Source organism: Bos indicus x Bos taurus, chromosome 17 (genome assembly GCF_003369695.1).
Source record: "Bos indicus x Bos taurus breed Angus x Brahman F1 hybrid chromosome 17, Bos_hybrid_MaternalHap_v2.0, whole genome shotgun sequence".
NCBI classification, from domain to species: Eukaryota; Metazoa; Chordata; class Mammalia; order Artiodactyla; family Bovidae; genus Bos; species Bos indicus x Bos taurus.
In genome coordinates, this window is record NC_040092.1 from 15094169 (window position 1) to 15120143 (window position 25975).

General features: G+C 49.6%; 1 protein-coding gene across 2 annotated transcripts in view; it reads right to left on the reverse strand.

Moving 5' to 3' along the window:
• The window catches only part of NOS1 (nitric oxide synthase 1), a 195319-nt gene extending 169602 nt beyond the window's left edge, over window positions 1-25717 (reverse strand). For both annotated transcript variants that reach the window (XM_027566713.1, XM_027566712.1), the window contains exon 1: window positions 25387-25717. The gene's annotated coding sequence lies outside the window, so the exon portion shown is untranslated. The remainder of the gene's footprint in view (window positions 1-25386) is intronic.
• Between the last annotated feature and the right edge of the window lie 258 nt (window positions 25718-25975).

The window sequence follows — 25975 nt, forward strand, 5'->3', positions numbered from 1 at the left end:
AAACCACATTGACAATATTCACAAATAAAGAAAGTTTGGCTGAACTGACTGTAGGAATTCAAGTTCCAATTTCTGAATATGCTAGAGAGGGCTTCCTTGTCTGTACCTGCCTGCCCACCTCTCCATCCTCAGTTCTCATACCAAGGGCTCTAGCCTCATCTGACCAGTTTCTGCTGTTCTTTCCTCCTGGTACCTCCTTTCCACCCTTCCTCACTGGGTTCATGCTTAATCATCATTCAGGTCCCAGGTTAGAGCCACCTCCTCCAGGAAGTTCCCCTAGTTGCCCCAGGCTCGGTGAGATGCTTCCTCCATCCTCCCACAGTGCCCTGCCTCATCCAACCACATCTCCTGGGCACCCCACCAGAATCCCACATGTCTCCCTAATGACCCACCACAGGTTTTATTCTTCAGCGAGTAAGAGCCCCAAACTCAGTCACCTAACGTGGTCTCCAAGAGTGCTCATTCATACAGTCACCAAGACACAGCCATAGGATCTCAAGTAGATGACATTTATCAAATAACTTTTAACTTCTGCTCATAGAACACTATAAATTCATATTTTTAAAAAATCCTGTCATTTTCTTCTGGCCAGTGTGTTTGGTGGTTGTTAAATATAGTTGTATTAGTTCACTGCAATCATTAAACATATAGTGGAGAATTTTTAAATTCTGCTTTGAAATTTCCTCCTTTCTCCATATACCAGGAGCCTCAGGAAATGAGGGTGCTCTGGATCCTTGTCAAACGCCCTGTTCCTGCTGTGGCCACTGCTAGGAACGCCTTTCTCATTCTTTCCTGCCCATTCAAGCCTGCCCTGGCCCCTCCAGCCACAATGGGCCATTTCCTTCACCAAATCCGGACGCTGCCCGGGATTGTAAGGGTGGCTGGTACCCAGGCAGGGCCTCCCTGGGGGCCGTGTGGAGTCTTGGCAGAAGGCCTCCCATACCAGGCCGACTGGCTGGGCTCCTCCCTGCCTGGGCCTTGTACCTGTTGAGGACACTGAGACCCTTCGAGTCTCCTCCTCTCCGCCTCCGCTTCTGTCTCCTCCTCTCTTCAGAGCCGGCAGGTCCTGAGGACACCTCTGGCCTGGCTGTCCACAGGCTCCTGGCAGCCTGATGCTGACCAAGTCTGACCCAGGGCCTCTGCGAGCCCTGCCCCCAGGGTTCTGGGCTGTGAGAATCAGCCCAGGTGCGTCCCTGGGGCCCTGTCTCCCAGGCCCAGCTGTGCCTGTGATGTTATGGCTGCGTGGGAGGCTTTGGGGCTGCAGCTGGGGTGGGGGGTGTGGGGGGGCCGAGACAGTTCACTCACCCCAGGCGGAACCCACCGTCTCGTCTGCTGTCAGAACAGGATTCCAGGTCCTGCATGGGGTATCCACAGAAAGATACTAGAAATCTCTACCCTTTAACAGGTTGTACCAGTTGAGGCAAGGGTGAAGGAAAGTTCTGGAAAGAAGCTTCTGCTGAAGCAGGACCTCTGGCCCAGGCTGTTAGCAGGACTGAAGGAGAAGCGTAAGGACAGGCTGGAGTACTGGCAGATGGACGGCCAGCCAGATGGACAGACAGGCAGCAGCCTGGTTATCTTCCCCAGAGTCTTGGCCCAGCTAGCGATTATATATTTGGCTGTTTGTTTACTTGTTATTGCTGTGTCCCCTACTAGAATGTCAGCCTTGGGAGGGCGGGGACTGTGTCTGTTCCAATGTCCCAGGCCTAGCATAGTACTAGGCACATAGTAAGTACTCAATAAATACTTGTGGAATAAATGAATGAATGAAGTGGATGCTTGAGAGGAGGAACTGGCAGTCAGGCAGATAGAAAGGTGAGTAGATGGGTGGATGAATGCATGGATGGATGGATGGACAAAGGCAGGGAAAGGCAGATGGATAGGCACCCAGGTCAGCACTCCAGGCAGGCTCCTGTCCAGTCTCCATCCCTATTTCTCCATCCTGAGACTTCCCAACCTCGAGGCTTCTCCCCGTCCCTCTGCCAATGTGCCCTGAGACCCCTCTAGCCTCTCAGCAGGTGGTCTTCTCCCTGTGTTGTCCAACCCCAAAGAAAGTCTACTCAAAGAGAAAAGCTGCCTCCTGGGTCACACTGAAGAGTTTTCCATAGGCCAGGTCAGAGCTGTCCTGAGCACGGGTGGAAGCTTCAGACCCAAAGCAGAAGGGTGCACTGAGGGCTGACGCTATTTCAGCCACTGAGGCCTCAGAGAGACCCTCTCCCAGCCTCCCAGTCTCAAGGTGGGGCAGGTCATAAATTTTTAAAAATACAAAGAATAAAATACAATAACTACCCTGCATAATCTGACCACCCAGAATTAATCTTAATTAACATTTTGGCATTCTGGCCTTTCTTCTAGACACACGCTTTAAGGTTTTATTTTACATTTACTCTGAATGGGAAGTACAGCGTTCCCATATGCCTCCTGCCAACCCCTCCTCCCCCAACACACAGCCTCTTCCACCACTGACCTCCCTCTTCAGAGTGGGATATTTGTCAAACTGATGAGCCGGCACAGACACGTCATTACCACCCAGAGTCCATGGTTTGACATTCAATGGGTTTGGACAAATGTATAACGAGAATGTAAGAGTTGGACCATAAAGAAGGCTGAGCACTGAAGAGCTGATGCTTTTGAATTGGGATGCTAGAGAAGACTCTTAAGAGTTCCTTGGACAGCAAGGAGATCAAACCAGTCATTCCTAAAGGAAATCAACCCTGAATACTCACCAGAAGGACGGATGCTGAAGCTGACGTCGCCTGACGCAAAAAACCAACTCATTGGAAAAGACCCTGATGCTGGGAAAGATAGAGGGCAGGAGAAGGGGGTGACAGAGGATGAGATGGTTGGATGGCATCACAGACTCAATGGACATGAGTTTGAGCAAACTCAGGGTGATAGTGAAGGACAGGGAAATCTGCTGGGCTGCAGAGAGTCAGACAGGACTGAGAGACTGAAGAGCAACATAATGACATGCATCCATCATTACAGTATCACAGAGTAGTTCCACAGCCCTAAACACCCTCGGTGCTCCACCTAATCATCCCACCCTCCTCCCTAATCTCTGGAAGCCACTGATCTGTTTACTGTCTCTGAATTTTAAATCTTTTCCTGAATGTCATATAATTGTAATCAGACAGTATGTAGCCTTTTCAGATTGGCTTCTATCACCTAGTAACATGCATTTCAGTTTCCTCCTGATCTTTCCATGGCCTGAGAGCTCATTGCTGCTTAGTGCTGAATAATATTCCATTGGATGTACCTCAGTTTGTTTACTCACCTACTGAAAGACATTTTAGTTGCTTCCAAATTTTGGCAATGATGAATATAGCTGCTATAAAATCTGTCTGTAGGCTTTTGTTTGGACCTAAGATTTCAACTCATTTGAGTAAGTATCAAGAGTATGATTGCTGGGTCGTATGATAAGAATATATTTAGGCATATACTTTAAAACTTACATTATTACTGTATGAACACATTGTCCTCTAGAAACATGGCTAACATTTACTGAGCATGTGCCATAGGCCAGATGGTAATTCTATGAATTTTATGACATTCTCACTGCTCCTCTGTGAAATAGGTATTACTGGCTCCCTGTTCCAGATGAGGAAAACAAGACCAGGGAGATAAAGTAATTTGCCCAGGGTCATACAATCTTGGGGTCAGGATTCAAACCCAGCAATCTGACTTCAGAGTCCATGCTCGAAAAATCGGAATATTATAGGTAGAGTTGAAGTCTCCTTTGACACCCCTAGCCCTGACCCTGGTCCCTACCAGCCTTCCCTAGCAATGGGATACCAAGTGTTGGGCTGAGGGGGTGGACCACCTGTAAGCATAAAATAATGAACTGAGCTGTCTGTAGAAAAGTTTACAGTAAAGCTAACTTGGTCTGCTTTTTATTATCACCACGAACTATGTATTCACTGATTCTAGTCAGTGATCAAATACTCCTCCACAAGAAAGTGTTTTAGGTTCTAAACCATTGCTGCATTGCTGTTAAGGTTTAATAATAAGCTTCAAATTAGCCCATTTTTGTTACTCATGCTTTAATGATCATAGTATCCTATGGAAGCTAAATCAGTGAACCCCTCAATTATACACTGGCTCCTGACACAGGCAAACTCAGCTACACATAATTGTTTTGAAAGTTCAAACATTCCCAACAGCTCGGAATTGTTCAAAGCCACTTTGGGCTTAATTTGTGTCTCCAGCTTCTGAGAGAATATATATTCCTATGTTTAAACCATAGATTCAAACTAAACAGTGATTATAGGCAGTTTTGTTATTCTTTGCCACTGTGTGCAGCAGTGTTTGAAATTAATTTGCGTTTAAAATGTAAAACAGTGAAATGGAGTACAAATTGTTAGATGTAAAATTTCTGGGTTTTTTTGTCAAACACAAATGTTTAGTTTATTCATGACCTATTTTATTGAATTTGAATACATTGAAATGTATTTCTTTAAACATTTTTGGTTTAAAAACCCAAGAACAAGCCCTGAAAATAATGCTTGCTATTACAGAAAATATTTTGCCCTGTAGAGGTGGGTAGTGTTAGAAAGATGACCCACTCCTGGGGCTTCCCTGGTGGCTCAGTGGTAAAGAAGCTGCTTGCCAACGCAGGAGACATGGGTTCCATCCCTGGTTTGGGAAGATCTCATACACCACGGAACAGATAAGCCAGGGTGCCACAAATACTGAGCCTGTGCTCTAGGGCCTGGGAGCCACAACTAGGAAGCCACTGGAAGACCACGCCCCTAGAGGCCATGCTCAGCAGCAAGAGAAGGCACCGCAATGAGAAGCCCACGGACTGCCACTGGAGAAAACTCCACGCAGCAACAAAGACCCAGCAGAGCCCCAGACAAATGAATAAATTATTAAAGAAACAGTATCTTTCTAAGAAAGTGACCCACTCTAGGTATCACATATCCTGAACATTCTTGTTCCCAGAGGAATTCTATGCTGTGAGTTTCCCGTGTCTTTCCAAATTTGCTTTATACTGATGGAAACAAGTATGTATATCGATAAAGTAAATATACAGCGTAATTTTTTATATGCACACATATTTAAATATATGGGGATATTATCACCTTTTGTACCTTAGTCCATACATTTTTCCCACTCTGCGGATGTGTTTGAGGTCTTGTCATGTGAACGCTTTTCTTTTCTAGACTAGTTCTTTAACCTGGCTGTATTCATCATAGAGAACAAACGTATGGATGCTGAGGGGAAAAGGGTGGACGGGATGAACTGGGACATTGGGATTGACCACACACACACTATTGATACTATGTGTGGAACGGATAACTAGGGACTTCCCTGGTGGTCCAGTGGTAAAGAATCCAATGCAGGTTTGATTCCTGGTCGGTGAACTAAGATCCCACATGCTGAGGGGCAACTAAGCCCGAGTGCCACAACCAGAGAGCCCACGCCCTGCAACTAGAGAAGGCTTCGTGCTGCAACGAAGACCCAGCACAGCCAAAATAAGTAATATGAATAAATAACCATTAAAAACAGTAGATAACAAATGAGAACCTACTATCCAGCAGAGGGAACTCTGCTCTGTGCTCTGTGGTGACCTAAATGGGAGGGAGATCCAAAAAGAGGGGATATGTGTATACAGACGGCTGATTCACTTTGCTGCAGAGGAGAAATGAGCACAACATTGTAAAGCAACTAGACTCTGATAAAAATTTTAAAAATAATAAAATACATGGCTGTATTCTCAAAGAGACTGCATTACACTCAATATACTTTCCTCCCACCTGTTATTCAGGCTGTTTTCAGTTTTTTTACTATTTAAGGAATGTGTCTGGGCTGGGGTTTCTCTAGAGGTGACAAGGTCAGAGGCAGGGCAGGTGCCCTCCTGAAGTCCTCCCTAGCCTGCAGCTCCTGACGGTCCTGGGCTATTTTCACTCCTGCCCTTTCCCCGATGGCCAGGGCCAGGCGAGGCCAGAGATGCCATTCCCATCTCAGGTGGCGCCTCCTGCATGGATCCCGTGACTCTGTGGCTGTCACAAACCTCAAGCCTTGTGATCTGGGCTGTTTAGGCAAGCTCCCCTGCCACACACACCCCCACACACACCCTCCCTTGGTCTCTTCATACCAAGGAGAGATTTCTAGCCCTGATCAGGTTACTCTGCTCTGTGTTCTGGGGCTGGCAGCTGCGACTGGGGATCCCAAGGACTGTTCTCACTACCCATCTATACCACAGCTTCTTCCTCTTCCCCCAAATCCCCCTGGCCCTGGCCCTGGCCCATGCCTGCAAGAGACACCAGGCACGGCTGCCTTCTCTTATGCATACATCTGCCTCCCCAACTTGTTTGTGACACCCTGGAGGATACGGACAGTGTCTTGCTCACTCAGCCCCCAGAACTTGGCATGAGGTAAGTGCTGGGTCAGATGTAAGAGTTGGACCATAAAGAAGGCTTGAACGCTGAAGAATTGATGCTTTTGAATTGTAGTGCTGGAAAAGACTCTCAAGGGTCCCTTGGATGGCAAGGAGATCAAACCAGTCCATCCTAAAGGAAATCAACCCTGAATATTCATTGGAAGGACTGATGCAAAGAACAGACTCACTGAAAAAGATCCGTGAACCGTGAACTTCCAGATGTTCAAGCTGGTTTTAGCAAAGGCAGAGGAACCAGAGATCAAATTGCCAACATCCACTGAATCATTACAGAGAAGGCAATGGCAACCCACTCCAGTACTCTTGCCTGGAAATCCCATGGACAGAGGAGCCTGGTAGGCTGCAGTCCATGGGGTTGCAAAGAGTCGGACATGACTGAGTGACTTCACTTTCACTTTTCACTTTCATGCACTGGAGAAGGAAATGGCAACCCACTCCACTGTTCTTGCCTGGAGAATCTCAGGGACAGGGGAGCCTGGTGGGCTGCTGTCTATGGGGTCGCACAGAGTCCGACATGACTGAAGCAACTTAGCAGCACCAACAGCAGCTGAATCATCAAAAAAGCAAGAGAGTTCCAGAAAAACATCTATTTCTGCTTTATTGACTATGCCAAAGCCTTTGACTGTGTGGATCACAATAAACTGTGGAAAATTCTGAAGGAGATGGGAATACCAGACCACCTGACCTGCCTCTTGAGAAACCTGTATGCAGGTCAGGAAGCAACAGTTAAAACTGGATATGGAACAACAGACTGGCTCCAAACAGGAAATGGAGTATGTCAAGGCTGTATATTGTCACCCTGCTTATTTAACTTCTATGTAGAGTACATCATGAGAAACACTGGGCTGGAGGAAGCACAAGCTGGAATCAAGATTGCTGGGAGAAATATAAATAACCTCAGATATGCAGATGACACCACCCTTATGGCAGAAAGTGAAGAAGAACTAAAGAGCCTCTTGATGAAAATGAAAGAGGAGAGTGAAAAAGTTGGCTTAACGCTCAACATTCAGAAAACTAAGATCATGGCATCTGGCCCCATCACTTCATGGCAAATATATGGGGAAACAGTGGAAACAGTGGCTGACTTTATTTTGGGGCGCTCCAAAATCACTGCAGATGGTGATTGTAGCCGTGAAATTAAAAGATGCTTACTCCTTGGAAGGAAAGTTATGACCAACCTACACAGCATATTAAAAAGCAAAGAAATTACTTTGTCAACAAAGGTCCATCTAGTCAAAGCTATGGTTTTTCCAGTAGTCATGTATGGATGTGAGAGTTGGACTATAAAGAAAGCTGAGCACAGAAGAATCAATGCTTTTGAACTGTGGTATTCGAGAAGGCTCTTGAGAGTCCCTTGGACTGCAAGGAGATCCAACCAGTCCATCCTAAAGGAGATCAGTCCTGAATATTCATTGGAAGGACTGATGCTGAAGCTGAAACTCCAAAACTTTGGCCACCTGATGCAAAGAGCTGACTCACTGGAAAAGACCCTGATGCTGGGAAAGATTGAGGGCAGGAGGAGAAGGGGACAACAGAGGATAAGATGGTTGGATGGCATCACCGACTCAATGGACATGGATTTGGGTGGACTCCGGGAGTTGGTGATGGACAGGGAGGCCTGGCATGCTGCAGTTCATGGGGCCACAAAGAGTCAGACACGACTGAGCTATTGAACTGAACTGATGCTGGGAAAGACTGAAGGCAGGAGGAGAAGGGGGTGACGGAGGATGAGATGGTTGGATGGCATCACTGACTTAATGGACATGAGTTTGAGCAAATTCCAGGAAATAGTGAAGACAGGGAAGGCTGGTGTGCCGTAGCCCATGGAGTCACAAAGAGTCGGATGTGATTAGAGAATTAACAATTGATAAATGCAATAATTGCAGCTACTCTGTGTTGGGTCTTTACTCTGTTGGGCACCATTCATTATAAGCACTTTCTCACTGAATTCTCACATAGCCAAATGATTAGAAGCTGTTGTTATTCCTGGGCGGTGGGGAATTATCTGTACTTTATGACTGGGGAAACCAAGGTTCAGAGAGCTTAAGCACGTTGCTCAAGGTCACACAGCAAATTCCTCCAAGGCCAGGGGCCTTCAGTGAACCACAGTGACAAAAATCACTGATCACAGCCCATCGTAACAAACAGATAATCGGAACAGAATGAAATATTGCAAGAATTACCAAAATGTGACACAGAGACACAAAGTGAGCAAATACTTTTGGGAAAACAGCACCGAGAGACCTGCTGTTTCCTAAAGAATTTAGTACCACCGCTGGACAGCAGGCTCCCGTAGCACTGTGGCTGGGACCTTGGAATGATTTGATTTCTCATGTACAACTGCTCCTGGTCCAGAAGCAGGTGAGGGAGGCCTAGTCCAACCCCTGTGGGTCCTGCTGAGATCAGGGCTTGGGCTGGGGCGTGGGATGCATGCCCTCCCACCTGGGGGGCACCCCCAAGGTATGCACACTTCTGGGGTCAGCAGTTGGGATGGGAGGAGACTGGCCAGTTAATGGACCACTGCCCAGAGCCCCCTTTGGCTCTGAGCCAAAAGCCTCTTCGTTCCTTGGCACTGAATTGGGGGTGGTGGTGCTACTGGCTACTTTTGGCAGGTGAAGCCCCTGGGGAAGTGTCCCTTGTCTGTCTGTCTTTACTTCTCTTTAGTCTTTCCTGTCCCACGTTAATTATCCATTCCCCACCCCCACCACCATGCCAGGCACTGGGATAGAGCTGACAGTGACCATGGGTTCAGAGAGAGGATGGGCCCCATGGAAGACTCCAGCCCAGGCACGGCTCTCTCAAAGCTCCAGGGGGTTCTGCCCTTGTAGCTTTCCAGTGTGTCCCTTTAAGACTGGCCATGGGGATGCCACCTGCCACCCGGGAACACCACCTGACCTGACTGTAGTTGGGCGTGGTTCCATCTCTTGTCTTCTTCCTCATGCAAGAAAACCACACTGCAAAGTCCTGGTCAAACTTCATGACATCCCTTTGGGGTCAACCTCGGTCAGTCACCCACAAATTGTCACGAGAGGCTGGGAGCCCAGCGTACAGACACTTGTTCTTGTGAGCTTGTGTGGCCAGTTGTCTCTGTTGTATCTGACTGACTGTGACCCTATGGACGGTAGCCCACCAGGCTCCTGTGCCCATGGGATTCTCCAGGCAAGAATACTGGAGCGGGCTGCCATTTCCTTCTCCAGGGGATCTTCCCAACCCAGGGATGGAACCCGAGTCTCCTGTGTTGGCAGGTGGATTCTTTACTTCTGGGCCACTCAATTATCAAAGGGATCACAGATTCCAAGCCATCCTAACATGGTCCTGAGTTGCTATGAAGTCCCCTCTCATTAAGGTTGAATTAGGCTCCCCTAACCTGCCACTTCCAATTCATATACTGATATCCTAACCCCCAGCACCACAGAATGTGACTTTATTTGGAAACAAGTCACGCAGATGTATTAAATAGTTAGATGAGATCCTACTGGAGGGGAGTGGGAATTCAGTATGACTACTGTTCTATAAGAAGAACTCCACGTGAAGGCACAGAGGGAAGATGGTATGCAGACCGGGCCATGTCACTGACAGGTTGGGGAACCCTGATGCAGCCCGAGCTAAGCGAGGCACGACATGTTCTCATCTGCACCCCTCAGAAGGTGTCCCCCAACCTTGGTCTTAGACTTGCAGTCTCCAGGACTGTGAGATGATACACTTCTATCACCAAAGCCACCCAGCATGTGGGAATTTGTTACGGTGGCCCTCGCAAATGAACACATCTCATATCCAGAGTGGTGAATGCCCTGCAGTCCAGCTGCAGAGTGGATTGCCACAGTCCCCTCGCATTTCAGAAGCGGGCGCCCAGCGATGTCAATCACATACGCCCGGTGTCCCCCAGCACTCTGGGCCTGAGCAAGGGGTGGACTTGGAACCTTTCCAGGCTGCCTCTTCCCTCCTTTCTGCTTTGGTGACATCTCCCACATTCTGTGGGTGGAGATGACAGAGGGAGACAAAGGCTGTTGAGGGCTCTAGTTGGCATGAGCTGGTCGGTTGGACAAACACCCTGTGGATAGTGGCCAAGCCCCCAGGAGAGGCCCGGGGACTGAAGTCACCTACATGAGCGGCTCCTGTGGCCCTATGCATGGGGAGACATCGCCACTGAGCCAGCAGCAGCCTGGTACTTCCCTGCCTATCAGAGTCATGGTGGAGCAGAACCCGCTACTGTGTCCCAGCCAGGAAACACAGCCTCTAGGTGACCAATTTCCTATGACTCCCACTGTTGCTCCTATTATTAGACAGTCTCAGAGTTCTAGGAATGAGAATGAGCATCCGACGAAAGGAAAGAATGCCCATGTGCTGCCATGAATGGGGCTGTCCCGCTGTTCTGTGCCACTGAGGCGAGCAGCCCACATCCCGCCACCTGGGGGCATCCTGCCCTGGAAATCTCAGGGGACTTTGGGAGAGACGGGTTCAGCACGCAGCCACACGCCCAGTGTGCCCCAAGGCAGGGAGCAGAGCGCATCGCAGTCACCTCCAGGATCTTACCAGGGAGTCCTGATGTATCTGCTCTGCTGCTGATCCACCCTCATGAGCTCTAGCCCAACAAAGACCCCACCTTACTGCATTTATCTGTGGGCTGTGTGTAATAACATCCTCTCACGTCAGAAGCATAGGTTAAAGGGACTCAGGTTCAAATCCTAGCTCTGCGGCTTACTGAATGATCCTAGGCGAGTAACCTCACCTCTCTGAGCCTCAGTGTCTTCACCTGCAAACCAGGGCTTATTATACGTGGGATTGTTTTGTCTGGACAAAACAATGTGAATGCATGTAAGAGGGTTCATGCCATGCTCAGAACTTGGGAAATGTCCAAACAATGGTGGTGGTGGTGGTTTTTTCTTTTTTCTTAAAAATCAATTCATAGGTGCTTTAGAGCATTTTTTGTTGTTGTTTGTTTGTCCATAGAGAGATTTTTCAAACCGAGTCATCTATGGTTTGGAGAAGGTCAGACATGACTGAGCGACTTCACTTTCACTTTTCACTTTCATGCATTGGAGAAGGAAATGGCAACCCACTCCAGTGTTCTTGCCTGGAGAATCCCAGGGACGGGGGAGCCTGGTAGGCTACCGTCTATGGGATCACACAGAGTCGGACACGACTGAAGTGACTTAGCATAGCATAGCATAGCATAGCATCTATGGTTCCTTGGGTTTCCAAAATCTGAGATCACTAAAATGCTGATGTGAGCACCTGCATGGCTTATTCCTCGGCCCTAAGCCCAGGAGGTCTGGCCCTGGGCCCAGGGTGGTGTATGGACCTCCTGAGATGACATATGCAGTACAGAGTGTATGTGAAGTTTTCTTCAGAGGGAGGTTCTGGATGTTGTCAGATTTTCCAAGCAGTTCTCTGTCTATAAAGGGATCATCTCTGAGTATGCTCTGAATAGGTTGTTCGTGCCCAAGGGCTGGCCAAAGGGACCCATTGCTTACTGAGCCTGGGTGCCAAGTTGAAATACATTATCCCTATACTAACAATTGGGCAAAGTATGTACCATCATTCCCATTTTCCAGATGAGGAAACAGAGGCTTGGGGAGCTCAATCTGATAGCCAGACCCTGGACCTGGCCACTTGCTTGTCCCATGACTGGCTGGCACTGGCCAGGGATTTCAGGTCAGGACACTCTGATCCCAAGGTGAGTCCTGTCCTTAGTACTGTGGTGCCTTGGGGAAACCCAATGAGGTACCGCAGCCAGGAAGTGTCCTTGGTCAGAGCCTCAGAAGCTTGACCCCATAGACCTCACCAGGCATGGAGGCACCAGAGCCCACAGGACAATGATGCTCAGGTCCACGAAGACTCCACGTCCCCTCCAGGAAGGACGAGTGCACTTCCCTCTCCAAGCGCTCCCCCAGTGCCTGGCTTGCCCCCTGGTGGGCCTTCTCTCGTGGTCTGCTGTGGGCTACAAACCCCAGGCAGGCAGTTGTTAAAAGCCTGGGTCCTGGCTGTTGCTTGTCAGTCACTCAGTCACATCTGACTCTTTGCGACCCCATGGACTGCAGGCTTCCCTGGCCTTCGCCATGTCCTAGAGTTTGCTCAAACGTACGTCCATTGAGTCGGTGATGCCATCCAACCATCTCATCATCTGTCATCCCCTTCTCCTCCTGCCCTCAATCTTTCCCAGCATCAGAGTGTTTTCCAATCAGTCGGCCCCTGGAGGCAGGGAGAATGCTGATTCTACCACTGATCAGCTCTGTGATTGAGTGACTCACCTCATCCCTCTGAGCCTCACTTTCTACGTTTATACAATGAAGCTAAGTAGTACCTGCCTCACATGACAGGGTATTCTATTCTTCTTGTACTTTCTCCCATCAAGACCACCCTCTCTTCTCTCTCCATCTATTTTCCTCTGAGCATGAACTCAATAAATGTTAGCAACAGTGACTGCTGTTGTTACTGTGTTGTTATCCACAGCGTGCACATTCACATCCACTACTTTCCCCACATTTTAAGCTCCAGGAAGGCAATGATTGTTTATTTCCATGTCCCTAGCCCCTACCATAGTTGCTGGAGTGTAATACAGCATCAGGAAATGTTTGCAGCTGAACAATCAACTCAAAGAAAGTCCTGCTTACATCACTGACGGTTAACACCGAACATTCAGAGCCCCAGACGCACTTCATAAAAGTACAGTTTTCAGGAAGGTTCAGAGCAATTTTTGACTGATATATCCCTGCTAGGTTACTGGGGAGAGCTGGAGAAAGTTGGGACATGAACTTAACCTTAAGGCTATGTGCAATAGGACCAATTAAACCATCTTATGGCACATGTTTTGATATCTCCATCAATAATGGAATTTTAGGATGAAGGAAGCTTGTTGATATTTCTTATTATACTCTCCTTTTTGCTGTTGTTATTTAGTCGCTAGGTTGTATCTGACTTTTTTGCGACCTCATGGACTGTAGTCTGCCGCAGGGATTAAAAAGTCATCTACCTTCCATTCTTCTAACTGCAAATGTTTTCGCCCACCTGTGTATCCATACCATCCTTCCAGTTATCCATCCATCCATGCATCCAAATATCCATTCAAACATTCATCTATTGATCTATCCATCCATCCATCCATTCAAATACCCATCTAAGCATTCATCTGTCTGTCCATTTATTTACCCATTCATCCATCTATCCATCCATTCATGCATACACCTATTAGTACATCTATCAACCTATACACCCATCATTAATGTATATATTGAACACTTTCCAGCTTCCAGGCATTGTGCTAGACATTGTTGTGACCTATCACTGAATAACCTATGGATCCCACTTCCAAAGAATTTACATTCAAGAGAGACAGACAAACAAGTAAACAGGTGTTTTCAATTTGGCACGATATGGGTGGGATATGGTGGAGTGTGTATGAGAGTCTAAGGGAGGACATAAGACCTAGGAGAGTCCAGCAAGAGTTCCTGCCAGAGGCAATGTCTACGCTGAGGCAGGAAGGACCAGCAGGGGATGCTCTGTGGGGAGATGGGCTGTCCTGGCAGCAGGAGCCACAGGTGCAGAGGCGAGGGCAAGAGGAAATGTGCTGAGCTGGGGGAAAAGTTCTGTCCTGTCTGGATGGACCATGTGAAGTGCAGCTGGGAGGAATGAGAGAGTTGGCAAGAGTCCAGGGCCTTGAGTTGAGCTTGGACTTTGTCCCAAGAAACTGAGAAGCCATGGATGGTCATAAAGAGGCTTGAGTGAAGGGAGTGGCTTTAGAAACTTCCCTCTCACAGGAAATGGATTCTCTTTTTGAACAGGAATGGCACTTGGGAAGCAAGTCATCAAACTCAGAATGATACGAGAAAGTCTTCTTTCTTCTGAAATTTGCCGTCTCCTTTCCCAGAATCATTTTATGCCTGGCTGAAAATCCAGTGATCCTGGCAGGAGGGGAGGTAATGGTTCATTATCTCTCAGTCATTAATATTCTCCCTGAAGCAGCTTCCTTGAAGCTCTAATGGGAAATTCAGACCCCCAAGTCCAAGAGAGAATTTCTATAGAGCTTAATTACAGGCAATGATGTCTTTTGCTCATTCAATAGTCATGTTCCATTTCCTACCCTGACCATGGTGGTGTTTGGGGGCCTGTTGCCAGGTTAGGGGTACCTACTATAGCCAAGGCACAGAGCACAGGATACAGACTCACTGCCACCTACTGTGTGCCAAGCACTGCTGGATCCATGAGAAACCACATCAGGACCCTGTCTTCCAGAAGCTTATAACCATATTAGGTAGATAGGACCTGTGTATAGAATGAATCAGTGATCCGCATGGATCAGGCAAGAAAAAGAGGGAGAAGAAAAAGAAAACAAGATAGAACATCAAGGGCTCATCTGAAATGGTCATGGAGTCAAAATACCCTGCTTGCGGCTGATGAAATAAGAAATGAAAGTGGAAGGCATTTCTTGAAGTTGCCAAGGTAACCAACGTGGGACTGAATATAGTGATAGACTTCCATTGGGAGGACAGGGCAGGACATGTTGATAGATAAGGTCTAAGGTCCAGAAATCAATAAGCATCAAGTATATGCGTGGATTTGAGAGATTTGGAGATAACCACAGAAGAAACTCCTAGAAGACGTAAGAACGGGAACCCCTGGGAAGCTGACTAAGGGTAGGAAGGGGTGGGACAAGGAGCTACTTCCCAGTGAAAGGCTTTGTCTCCTGTTTATTTTTTACCATGTGAATGTTCTTAGATAAGAGATTTTAAACATTCAAATGGAGAGAAATCTTGGCTTAAAAGAGTCAGTGGCAAAAGCTACGTGCATGGTGCAGGCAGTTAACACCACTGGCTTTGGAGCAAAGGGTCTCTGGATACAATTAAGAGGGGCTGTGAACTTGTATGGGAAAAAATAATTACATCTTTATGTTATTAACCTCGAGCTGAAATTTAGCATTTGCTTTCCTTACAAATACAGGGGAAAAGCCACATCGGTATTATCAGACTTGTGACTTTATCACTGATAGAAAATAGTAGGTATTTTCATATTACCTTTTAGCTGTTAACAAATATCCCAAAATATTTATGCTCATCACTTCTTCAAATTCACAGTGTGTTAGGCTCACAGCTACTCATTTAGTTAATGCATAAAGAAACACACGTATTCTCTATTTGTTTTTTATAAAAATACATTTTTAGTAACTACAACTCAACAAAATTGGTTCCTTCACAATCCTGTGTGTTATTTTTTATGCATTGAAAAACACTCTTCTGCCAAGGGGTCTGTGGGTTTTGCGAGAGGGCCAAAGGGTGTGTGGCATGAGATAGGTTGAAAAGCTTCTTTAGAGACAGGAGAGCAACTAGGGGTGAAGGTATTTGATAAACTGGGGGGAAGAGGATTCACCTGTTGAGGGGAGCTGGGACTCAGGCTGATGGAGAGGAGGGTAGAGGGTGCTGATGGAAGGGATGTGCTGGTCACATAGAGGTACGATCACAGGAACAGCAGCAGCAGAAGCTGCAACTTCTGAGCTCACAAGGTTCCAGACCTTTCTGTTTGACCTTGACAATAACCGTAAGAAGGTTTCTAATTCAATTTCCCTTTCAGAGCCAAGGAAACACGGCTGCAGACATGTTCAGGGGCTTGTCTGAGGTCCCATAGCTGGGGAGTCATAGAGCTAAAATTCACACCATGATCACCTTATCCCAACTTGCTTGTCTGTACTGCCAAGTACGGCAGAAGGTCTCAGTTAACCGACCAAGAAGCTGAGGATGGGACAAGTCAAGGGAAGCCGAGCCCAGAATCCCAGCATGCCTGGGAAAAGCTGAGCCTCTTTCCTTGCCTGGCTTCCTGCTAATTCCTCTCTCCTGGCACCTCATGGCTCTGGGAGGCTCCAGAAACCCCATGCCAGTTCTCTGGGCATTACTGTTAAGCCCAAACTCTGCCTAATCTGCCTTCAGCCCACCACTCAGACCTTCTGTCCCATTTTAGCTTTGGAGCCCTCCCGGCATCAAATCTTAACCATAACCTCCTAACTGGGCCCCCTAACTAGAATGCACATTTCTTCATAATACTAGATGTACCTGAACTAACATTTCTGAAATTGGGGTTCCCTTGTTGTTGTTCAGTCAGTCAGTCATGTCCAACTCTGCGACCCCATGAACTGCAGCATGCCAGGCTTCCCTGACCTAACTGTCTCCCGGAGTTTGCTCAAACTCAGGTCCATTGAGTCAATGATGACATCCAACCATCTCATCCTCTGTTGTCCCCTTCTCCTCCTGCCCTCAATCTTTCCCAGAATCAGGGTCTTTTCCAATGAGTCGGCTCTTTGCATCAGGTGGCCAAAGTATTGGACAAATTATTGGCCAAAGTATTGGGGTCCCCACAGGGGTTCATAAGACACTCTGAACATTTAGAAGTGTTATCATTTATGTGTAGGACACAACCATCAGCCTTTCCTGGATCTGCTGATGACTGTCTCATATCTAGGAGCTGCCACATGATTCCAGTGACTGTTCTGTGATGATGGCAGCTGGGCTGAGCTGTCCTGCTTTAATTACTGCACAGGAATGAGAAGAAGCCACCGGCATGATACAGAAATGATCCTCCCCGTGCCTGGAGAAGGCCAAAGGCTGGAACACCATGTTATACAGACAGAGGGGTCTAAGCAGTGTGAGGAGAGAGGGAGGGAAAACCAAGTCCTCACAGGGCCTGGCAGGTGGAACCTGGGGGACCCCAGAGGGCCTTCTGGTCCATGCATCATGTATTATACTTATGTTGCAAACAGAACTTCACTCAAGCCATCACTTACACGTTTTGAGCTCACATCTGATTTGCTCTGTAATTGGGATGGTGTTCAATTTGTGGATTTGCTTTGGTTTTGTAGGAATATAAGCATGAAGAACTCGTACCTGCTGTTCTGCGGGTGCACAATTAAGCAGCATCATAATCAAAATATTTTACAACAACATTGAGGGAGAGTGTCTGTGAGAATGTGCCCTTGAAAAGTGTGCCATGTTTGAAAGACATGGACCTATATGCCATCTTTTGAGTCGTTTTAAAGTTTTCCCTTTCCATTTCTTTATTCTCTATTGAAGTATAGTTGATTTACAACGATGCGTTAGTTTCTGGTGGACAGCAGAGTGGGTCAGATATATAAGTGTGTGTCTTCCCCATTATAGGTTAGTACAAGATATTGGTCTCTGTGCTATATAGTAGATCCTCGTTGGTTAACTATTTTTTTTAATTAATTTTTTATCGGAGTATGGTTGCTTTACAATGCTATGTTGGTTTCTTTAAATTTATTTTTAATTGAAGGATAATTGCTTTACAGCATTGTCTTGGTTTCTGCCAAACACAGTCAACTATTTTACAGACAGTGGCGTGTATCTGTTAATCCCAAATCCTAGTTTATCCCTCCCCAACCCCTCTCCCTGTTGGTGACCAAAAATTTGTTCCCTATATCTGTGAGTCTGTTTCTGTTTGGCAAATAGGTTCACTTGTATAGTTTCTTTGGATTCCACATACAAGTGATAAAGGATATTTGTCTTTCTCTGTCTGACTGACTTCTCTTAGTATGATGATCTCCAGGTCCGTCCATGTTGCTGCAATGGAAATCATTTCATTCTTTTTTTTATTATATGCTATCATCTTGCAGGCTACACCCACTGCTCAAAAACTGTTGCTCACTTAGAAGTAAATTCCAATCCTGCCAATCCCCATGGACAGGCTCTTCACTGCATCCAAATAGTTCGATTTAATCGTTTTCAGCTAGTCTCTGCCAGTTTCTATCCATGGCAGGTAAGGATAGGGGGTGCCAATGGCTCAAACCAGCACCTAAAACACCAATCAGTACCCGATGGGTAGCAACCACAACTAATACCAGCATCGTTGCTGGCTCATGGGACTGATGGAAGTGACACTCAATGGTATAAAAACATCCTCTCCTGACATAGCGGTCTTTGCGTCTCACAACCTGGTCAAGAGAATACAGGAGAAAATGAGGTAAAGGTGCCAGCCAGAGTGGAGAAACACCTGGGAAGGAGACATGGGAGGCTCCATGATGACACAGGGAAGAACATTCTGGACTGGAAAGTACAGTCTTGAGGGGATGGCCCAGCTCCGTGTGACCTTGGACAAGCTACCTAACCTCTCTGAGCCTTTGGCTCTCAGTATATGAAGGAGGACAAAGGATCGTCCCAGTCTTGCCCACTTCACAGAGCAGGTGGGAAGAAGGCCAGGGAAGGGACAAGGAAGAAGGCAGTGACAGCAACGTGAAAGGCTACCATTACTATCAGTAGAGTAGCAGTGACGAGGCAGAGCCAGAGAGATGCTCACACAGCCAGTGAGGGAGGGAGAGGGAGGGAGAGACAGAGAAGGAGACCTTCATTGCCTCGACCGTCTGTCCCCTCCCCAATGTTAACTTGGAACTGTCCTGAGAGATTTCCCTCCCAGCTCCCGCCCTTGGCTGCATCCAGCTCACACAGGCTCCCTGGGGCTGTCTTGCTGGCTGCTGAGGTCCCAATTGGGAGGCCAGAGGGTCAGGTCACAGCCCTGCTAGAAGAGGAACCTCGTGGGGACAGAGCATTGACCGCCCAGAGCAGGGATGCCCAAGGCTGGGCCTTGCTAAGCTCAGACCACACCACTGGGGTTCCGGAGCTCAGCACTGACCCTCTGTTCCTCTGAATGTAAGAGAGTCACCACTTCTATCTTCCTGAGGGTACTCGGGGGGCCCCGAGGTTAAGTAGGAAGATCCTTTGGGGGCGTTAGCTAATATGAAGATCCAGTGGGCAGAAGGCAGCTTGTTTCCTGAATCCATAGGGATTGCTGGCCAATTGCACAACTGGCTTCCTTAAGACTGAATTTGTTTTCTCTGCTTTGGGGTCTGAGTCTTTCAAAATATTTGGTCTTTATTTGAGATAGTTTGTTTTTCTTGTAAGCAGCGAATGTCTCTGTATAATGCATTGTTCCAGGGGAATCCTGGTGAGCATTTGCAAACCCATTTTTTTCCCCCTAAATTTTTTGAATAATGAGCTCCACTTTGATTTAAACATTTTTATAAGAATTTTTCCTGTTAATTCTAAAGTGATTTTTTAAAAAAGACATTTGGCAGGAGTGGGTGTGGGTGAGGAATGTGTCAAAGTTACAGACTCATTCATCCCTAATGAAGTGGAAGGGAAGTGGAACCAGAGGAGAACGAGGATAAAAAAAGAAAGTAATAGAATCAAAGGAGAAAAGAAATAGTGTAATGGATGTGTGTGGGCTTTGAATAGGCATCTTGCTATGTGGGTAAGTGCTTGAGCTGGAAGAGATACAGGGAGGAGCAGTCAGAGCTGGAATCTGGCCAGAAACAGAGTCCTGGGACCTGAAGGCACTGCCCCCACCTCCCTCTTGGCCTGGGGGCCTCAGTTGCCACATCTGTCGAATGGGTTGAAGCCATGTTCCCAGGGCTGCTGGGGGTGGGGCAGGGAACAATGAATGAATAGGAAAAGTGCAAGCTGTAGGGTGCTGTGCACGCACGAGTGGCTTATTGGGGTGGGCAGGCGGGGGTTGGACTGAAGGGGATTCAAGACTCTTTCTGGCTCTTAGAATCCAGAATTTGATGAAAATACATAGACACACACTTGCAAGTATAGACCCATGCACACAGATACACTCCCACCCCCACACACACACCCTTTCACTTGCTGGTTCTCACACACCCTCACGTGTGCCTGTGTATGTACCACACACAGGCAAGCTCATTCATTACACACCCCCACACGGCCCCCACACACCATTCAATACACATGTGCATTCCCCCACCACAACTGCCCCCCCACACACCCTCACAGGGGCTTCCTCACCACATGTACTCACACACGCTCATACACATACCCTCCACACTCTTTATCGCACACATTTGCCTTTAAACACATTCTTGCACACATCCACACCCTCCACAGCCCTGCACGCACATTCTCATGCACTCAAGTGATCCTCAGTTAGACAGTCCCTCCTGGCCTGCACGCCACCTCCCTTTCCCAGCTGAGCTCTGGATGAAAAGTGAGGCAGGAGATGGATGGGCCCCAGGCTGGGCAGCTGGAGTTCGTCCCCTGTGGACAGACACTCCAAGATGGAGAGGAGGATGAGCTGAGTCCTGCTCAGATAAGAGACCACGTATTCCGCATTGTCAAGGTCAAGGTGACCTTCCCAACTATGCTTGCCCAGAAAGGCTCCTTGGAGGTCAAAAGGGTGGGAGCGTCACCTCACAGTAAGTGATGTCAACCTACCCTTGCCTCTTCACCAGAATCCATCTTGGCTGAGAGGTGTGTGTGCACACGTGGGAGGATTCTGACTTAAACCAAATACGACCTTGGAATCAGGCAAAGCAAGACAAGTGGCCAAAGGAAACCAGGAAGAGATGCCCCAAAGAAGTGATTCAAGCTACCACGGCGGGTGCGCCTCTGAGTCCACCAACATGTCTATTTACACATACGGTACTCTTCCTCCTAATAAACATTTTACTTGCTCCACTACTTTCCATCTTTGTGGGAATTCTTTTCTGCAAAGCCGAAGAGCAAGGGCCTTGTCATGGGCGACTGGTCTAGTGACGAGGACTTAGCGCTCACTGCCACTCTCTGGCTGGGAACTGAAACCTGGCTTCACGTCGCTGCAGGCCGAGGCCACCCAAGGTCAAAAGCAGAGAAGATCCTCTGTCCTCTGCCCATGCTGAGCTCACGCCTCACAGCCCTGAACCCAGGCCTCTGCCCGCCCCCCACTCCTACCATGCCCAGAAACCGCTCAAAGCTTCCATCTTCTCAACCCCTTGGCCATGTCCCTCTTTCTGTCCCCTGTCCTTGGTGTTTAATGACCCCCCTCCCCACCACAAACTGAGTTCCATGAGATTAGGGATCCTTTCTGTCTTACTAACACATCCTCAGAGCCTGGCACATGTAGCCAGAGTTCTGGAAATAGCTGTTGAATAAATGAATGGATGGATGGATGGATGGTTGGACAAGGGTGTGGTGCCTAGAGGAAGAGATTGTCTGCTCAGACCCGGGCTCTGTGTGTTGGGAGCAAGGTGTGGGGAGACCATGGGGGCCTTCCCCCTCTCGGTCAGTTTCAGGGCACTGTTTCCTCCTGGGGGCAACTCTGCTCCGTCCACACGCATCCCCTCTTTGCCTCCACCTGAAGGACCCAAAGTACCGATGACACTCGGGACCTGACCCTGGCAGGCGTTTCTGGCTCACATCCCAGGGCTCCCAGGGCTCTCTGGGACTCTCGGGAAAGAACTAGACTCTGTAGGCTCACAGCACTCTATAACCTGACCCCACGTCCATCCACCAGCTCCACCATCTGCAGCATCCCAGCACTTACCGTGTGTCCCAGGAATGGGGCCACTCGGATCACATGCAAGTCCTACCCACTGTTCCAGGAGGGAGCCCCAGGTAGCATCCACAGCGGAGAGCCGACCAAGCAGAGGCTCCGGGAGGGAAGGACCTGGCCTGGGGCCGTCACCTGGCAAATGGCAGTGCTAGGATTTGAATCCAGGCCCCAGGCTGCTTGAGGCCCCGTTTCCCTGACTTCCCACACTGGGTCTGGGGCCCCCTTCTGGCCTCCGCCAGCCCTCTGTGCTTCTCCACTGGGCCAGGGCACCCTCCCTCACCCGTCCACTGCCTGCCTCCTCCACCCCACTAGGAAATTCTCAGGGGCGGCACAGGAGGCCAATTTGGTGCCTTGCCCGAGTGTCCTTTGTCCAGCAATGTACGCACTCCCCAGCTGCTGATCTTTATTCCCGGAGAACGGCCTTATGTAGCCAAGCCGGTTTGTTGGGGAAAGATGACACCCCTCACCCTAACAGCACCAGTGACTAGCCAACATGGGGATCCTAAAGGCTCGCCCCCTTGCCTCAAGGTGGGATCAACTCCGCCGTGCCACTCACACTCTGGAGCCCCCATGGGGTCAGCTGAGCGTCTCCAGGCTTGTTAAGCCCCTTCGGCTGCCCTCTCCTGCTTCCCTCACTCTCCCTTTCTAGAAAGCATTCCCTCCACCTGTTAATCATTATAACCCCAGTGCCAAGATCAAGGCCAGGTGGCAGTATCCCTTACTGAAGGAAGGAGCCATTCCTTCTGCCCTCAGTGCAAAGGCTGTGTTGAGGATCAGTTCTTGGCAGAGGGAAGGAGCGTGGTTTACCATCGTCACCCCTCTAATCCTTGTGCCTTGACCAGTACCCTGCCTGGAGTAGGAGCTTAGTGAGTGTTTGCTGAGTGAGTGAATCAATGAATAAATCAATGAATGACTGCCTCATCTTTCCCCGGCCCCCATGCCTGCCTTTCTCCAAACATTTCAGGCCACCTCGCCTTCACCTGCCAGGTGACCTCACCTGCCATGTCCACCCTGGCTGGCTTTGACTTCACACCAAAGTGCTTTGCCAGCTGCCCACACACCCCAGGGTTTCACTGAGGGACCTTGGCCTCCTCCCCAAGGGCAGGGGATGAGAGGGAGCCCGGGCTGCACTGGGCCAGACCCCCACCCGAGATTCACACCCAGGCCATCTCTGCTCTGCTCTACTTTTGGACAAAAGTGCTCTGCGGCTGCAAAGACTCGGGAGCTCTTTGCATTTTCCAGCTGCCCCACCGCCCGCTTGAATGGGGCACATCCTCCCTTTTGTCGCCCCACTCTAATTTTGTTTGTAGATGTTCTGCTCATGTCCCTATCTAGACAGAAACTCCCTAAGGACTCTAGCCTAGAGGTTAAAAGCTTGGGCTCTGGAGCCAGAAAGGCCTGGGGCAGGTCATGAAGCCCCCTCACAGCCTCTTTTTTGTATAGCTATGAAATGAGGAAGTAATAGGGCTGCCAGCTGACCTGGGCACAGCTTCAAAAAGATGAATCCTGTATATGCCTGACTTGTGGAAAATAATAAGTGGCACCTTCTAGTATTTATTAGTTACCTGAGCAAGTGCCTCTGGCATACCTGGTAGTTAATCATCAAAATGATCACAATTTCCTTTGGAAAAGGAAGTTAAACCACGTGTGTGTGTAAAGCTCACCCTGTTCTTGTCATGACCACTGGGTTCCAATGAAAGTTACTAATTCCAGGTAAACACTGGGGACATTCTAGTGGCAGCTGCATGGCTAAATGGGGCCCTTATGCCTTGCTGCGAAAGGACCAGAGAAGGGCCCTCAAGGTTCTTCTGTTTCTTAAGCACCTGGCTTTCTTCCAGATCCAGGCTTGCTGTGTACAGACAGCAAGGAAAGTTGGAAGAGAGGATGATTTCTCATTTCCCAGACTCGCTGGTGCAACTGCAGTGGCGAGCCCAGCATAGTGGTGCATAGCACTTGCTCCATAAATATTGTGGGGTGAATGAAGGAATAATTCCTTTTATGGATTAAAAGGAATGGATTTGAACTCTACCACGAAATGTCACCACCAAGTTTAGGGGTCTCTCAATCAATACTTGTGAGTGAGTGAATGAATTCCAGGTTCACTCTCACAATGCCAGTTCTGAGCCCAGGTTGTAGCCTGGAGGAGGCCTGTGATAAATATTTATGGAGGAATGAACTAGATCCAGTACTTCCCAGAAACCAGCTGAGCTTCAGCTGTGGTCGCCCCCGCTCACCCCAGGCCCACAGACAACATTCCAGGGACCGAGCCTTCGGATTCCAGCCACCAGCCTGTCTTGGCCTCAGCCAGCCCAGTGGGAATGGTGCCTTGGACACAGAGCAAGTTCAGGGCCTGGGGTGCACGACTGGGACCTAGCTGGCTCGCCAGGGAGCTCGTGGGTGTTCCCCTTGGGAAACACTGCCCCCTAACCTCCACGATGGACTGAGCTGGCAAGAGCAGACTGCAACGACCCAGGGACACTGCCAAGGAGCCCCCGTCTGCACAGCACTGGCATCAATACAACCACACACATACACACAGATGGGGACGTGTAGCTGTGCCCTGCTGCCCACAGGGCTCTCTGCCCGCAGCCCGTCCTTCCTCCCGAGCCCACGTGTCGGAGCCAACCACGTGTTGGAGCCACCATCCAGAACGGGCTCCAGTGATCCACACAGGTGATCCTCCTCTGCTCCTAAAGTCACCCCACGTGGTGCAAGCACGTGGACACACACCAGCATAGCTCCATCCCCCCAGGGTCCGCCATCCTGTTCCAAACACACCTTGCCTCCGCCCCAAGCTGGCGGAGGCTGCAGACCACCCAGTGGTACCACCAAGGGACAATGCCATCTGTCACCAGGGACCCGGTTCATGGATAATAGCACACCTCTCAGCCAGAAACTGGGCCCACAGGTCAAAGTGTGGGCACCAGGACAAGTCACCGTGTAGCTGGGAGGTACCGAGCTGGACCTCTCTCTGACCAGCCCCCTAGTCTGTGCCATGGGTTGGCAGCTGTCCCCTCCTTTGCCACTACTGGGACTGACTCCCCACTGGGTACCATGGGGTAGCTCAGACCCTGCAGAAGCCTGCATGCTGGATGACGCCCCAGAAGCCTCTGGGGTCCTAGGCCAGGGCCCTACTTGCCCCCGGCTGTGCACCGAACCATGCGGCACTCTGAAACCAGAGGACTCCCCCTGAGCTCTGGCTTGGGGAGGGAGCAGCCCCCCATGTCAGCTTCCTGCAGGGGTCTCATGCCAGGCAACCAAACGGGGCCACCCCACGGCATGAGCTGGCGGGCTGGAGGAACATGCGTGGCCTTGGGTGCCCAGACGGGCTGGCACAAAGAGCCAGTTCTTTCAGGGTGACGAGGAAAGAGTTGGGACCCTAAAGCCTCCCTCTGGGCTGACTGGCTCTTTGTTCACCCCTCAGGTCCCCTTCAGCCACAGGCGGGGGGTGGCCCCTGCAGCTGCACGATCCAGGGAGAAGGCCTCCAGGCTGGCATTTGGTCCCTGCAGGTCAAGCCAAAGCAAAGGGGGTCAGGGATGCTAGAAGCCTGAGATGCCCCAGCAAAGCAGAGACTGCAGTGAGCCCCTCTGCCCTACCACGGCCCAGTCGGGCTAGCCAGGCCCGCCGGCCTGGGAGTGGGCCCCCCAACCTGGGTACTCACCGGCTCCGGCGAGGCCTCCTCCTGGCGTGGTGGCAGGCGCCCCTCTCAGGCCGTGCTCCCCATCTGGAGAGGCCAGCGGCACTAATCAGCCGCCTGGCGTGGCGTGAGCCTTGTGGCTGGGGCTTAATTGACACCAGGTGGCCCCTCCCCAGGGGCAGGCTGGGAGGCGGCTCTGCCGGGGCCAGGGGGTCAAAGCCGGGGCAAGGGGGCCTGCACCCAGGCCAGGCTGGTTCAGGCCTCCCCTGGAGAGACCGGGGCAGTCAGGCAGCCGCTGGCCACCCCTCCCCTCCTCGCCTGCCGGCTGCCTCCATCACACACCCAGCCCGGCTTCCCTAGGCTCTGACCTTTCTTTCATTTCAGAGGCAGCAGTGGCAGTGACAGCCTCTGCCTAGGAGGAGGGTGGCTCAGGTTTCCCCCCAGCTGGCTGGGGGCAGCCGCGAGCATGTGTGCTGGGTCTGCAGTGGCCAGGCTGGGCCCGCAGGGTCCTGAGGAGGGCCACCCACTGCAATCACAAAGGATCCCCAAAACCATCTTTTATTGAACACTTACTACATGCCAGGCCCCTGCATGGTTCCCCACACGGACCCCC